Source organism: Aphelocoma coerulescens, chromosome 1 (genome assembly GCF_041296385.1).
Source record: "Aphelocoma coerulescens isolate FSJ_1873_10779 chromosome 1, UR_Acoe_1.0, whole genome shotgun sequence".
NCBI lineage: Eukaryota > Metazoa > Chordata > Aves > Passeriformes > Corvidae > Aphelocoma > Aphelocoma coerulescens.
The window spans coordinates 31,019,809-31,022,885 of record NC_091013.1 but is presented as its reverse complement, the minus strand read 5'-3'; positions in this window follow the sequence as shown (position 1 = coordinate 31,022,885).

Below are 3,077 nucleotides of genomic sequence, written 5' to 3'. Positions count from 1 at the left end.
GGGGAAAAGTAACCCCAGGCCATTGACGGGGGCAGATGATTTGCCATTAGTGGACAGTCACTCTGGAGTTTTTCGTGTGAAATGTAAGTGCACCACTAGTAATAAAAAGAGTTTTCTTCATGGTGCAAGTCTGAAGTCTGCTGCTTAGCCAGGCCATGTGAGCAGTTGCATCAGGTTCACAGCAGGCTGCCCTGATCTGGATAAGTTACCATTCTGATTTTTTTCCCCCCAAATCTTCTTGTATTCACAATATGGACTCACCAAACCTGGAGGGCAGCATTTTACATCAATTTCACATGTAGAGGGAGAGCCAGGTGTTGTGCAAGCAGGGCAAAGCCATGGTTAAGCTGCCAGTTCTCCAGGTACTGAATCCAGCCACAGTCAGGGACCTGTACATAGGTAGAAGCATCCTCAGGACTGTGGCTGCAGGAGGTGAAATGAAGGAGAGTCCTTTGAATGGCTGTGCTGTCCTGTACCTATTTTGGCCAGGTCCTACTTTCCCAGGGCTCAGCTCAGCCTCTCCTGCCTCCTCCTTGTGGCTGTCCTATCACCTGCTTTCCCAAATATGCTCAGGTGGATAATTGGTTGGCCTTGTTGCCAGGAGTAATTTAAGTTAGGTGAGATGACTCACAATGAGAAAGTTGGGTGTGTGCCTCCAGCTCTGTTGGATCAGCACACAGGATGGGCACACAGTGCTAAGCCATAGCTTAGCCTGACACCTGAACACTAGTATTTGTCTTTGTAGAGTTCATGAAGAAAGTCATTCTGATCTACAGCAATTCTCATGAAAGTTAAGGTGCACTTTTTATTCCTGTTTTGAAAACTCAAGTTCAGAATAATTTGTCATTATCATCTGGAAATCTGGGGAAGTTCATCTACTTCATAGGCATGTGAAATGAAACTTCTAACAGAAACTTCAGTAACTTAGTTTGGAGTAGCTCTTTTTTTGCGAAGGGGTTAAAACCCCTTGCTGTTATATGAACATTTTGCTGCATATTTATTGGGATTGGATCATGTCTAAAGAAACTTTACTCTCACTGAGATCAAAGGGGAATGCTTCCCCATCATTGCTAAAACTAATATATTCCCTGTTTGGAATTATTTGGAAGGCAGTTGAACTCATTTCTCATTTCTCATCTCAGCCCATTATAAATCACTCCTCATTTCAATCTCATTTAGTTAATTCAGTCATCAAAGGGTTGTAGGAGGCATGAAGTATTTTATTGATGTATTTAGCTCTTCACAGAATTAAAAAGAAGTATTGAACTTCTTAGGTCTATTTGCAGATGGCTCTTGTGATGCAGGAAATAGCTTCCTTCCCTCCTGTAGAAGTCAGAACCATTAAAATATGAAAACCAAACAGCAAGAGACTCTCTCCAGGCTTCTGTGGGAGACTGATGAACAATAGGACTTGTTTTCATATACCATGTTTAAAATTTCATCTCTTGACAACATGCCAAAGTTTTGAGGACTTCATCATACTAATTTGAATTTACAGAGCTGACTGAAGAAACTGAGGTCTGATAAAAAAAGTCAGGAAAAATATCAAGTAATTCTGAAGTTGTTTTCTATTTAACACTTCAAATGTTATATAAGGAAGGAATTATAAGATCTAAGGCAGAACAGTCCATATAGAAGTTATTAATGGACAATGAGATGTATGTAATTGTGCATATTTGTAAGCCTCTACTTCAATATGTCTCCTATAAAAAGGCCTATTACAGTATTTCATCAAACACAAAGATGCTTCTTGTAAAGGCAAAAGTTACAGCACTTGCTAGTGAGAGCAAATCTTGGGTTTTCAGCCAGCCATTGCCTACCCCCACAGAAACTGACTCATGCTATAGCATGTGTCATCCTGATCCCCCTCCCCTCAATATCCATGGGAATACTTTCATTTACAAGGAAGGCAGCAAAGCCGGCTAATGAACTCCTTCTTCCATGACTGCAGCTTATCCTTCTGTGAATTAGTACAGACCATTTGGGGGTGTTGGGAAACTTCATTAATCACCTGTCCATACAGAGATGATTTCTGTTAAGCTGAAAGTAGGGATGTCCTGGATCCTCCATGCTGACTGTCACTTCCAGTGGTTTAGTTGTTGCCCTCAGGTGATTAGGAGAGCAATTGTGAGGGCTGCCTCCATGGCAGAGAAGCCCAGAAACAGACAATTGCAAAGATCTGCCACAACATTAAAGCATAAACTATAGTCTTTAACAAGAAAGTGCTGGTGGTAAAAGGGTGCAAAGTTTGGTGTGATATAGCAAAACCATGAGAATATTCAAAATGTGGAGTTGGGTCTCCTGTCTGGTAAACATCCCGAAACTTCTCCAGCTGAGGTGCATTCGCTCTGATTATATCTATCCAGAAAATTTAATAGTGCTGGGGAATGGGATGTGAACCAGATCTTGTGGGGTGAACCAAGTCCAGATCAAAGGGCTCATCCTGGAGGTGCTTGGTGAAAATTTTTCTTGTTTTCCTTCTCCCCCTGAGAAAAAAGTGAAGGGGAGAGTCCTTGAGTCAGTGGAAGAGATGAAGGGCAAGAGGCAGAGGCAGGATAAAAGGAGCTCAGATGGGAAGCTTCAAAGAGAAGTCTGACCATTGCTAGAGAAGAAGTGTAGAGGTGAAGAAGATAATAAAGAAAAATTTTAGAGCTTGCATTATGATGAATATTTGGTGTTGGGGTAGACTGAGAGAAGCACTGTTCTCAAAAGATGGACTTTGTGTATGTAGCTGAAGACTGTGCACAAAGGAGAGCAGAGTGGATGGCAGCATTAAATCACAGCGGAGAATTTTGGTGCAGACCCATGAAAACTTCATCCCTTACTTCAGCGTATAGGAATAAAAAAGGTAAAGATGCATGCTCTGTTCCACAGAGAAATGCTGGGGGGTGAGCAAGTGAGCACCACTAAGAGCAGAAATCAGGCAGGTTTTCAATAAGTAAAATGGACTGGTAAAAAAATAATCACGTGCAATTCAAGCCAGGAGAAGATATTGCTGTATTATTTGCCTACTAATAAGTTGTCTTTAGCATGAGCTCAGGAAAAGCTATTGAATCTTTCAGGTGAGAGGTACTGTT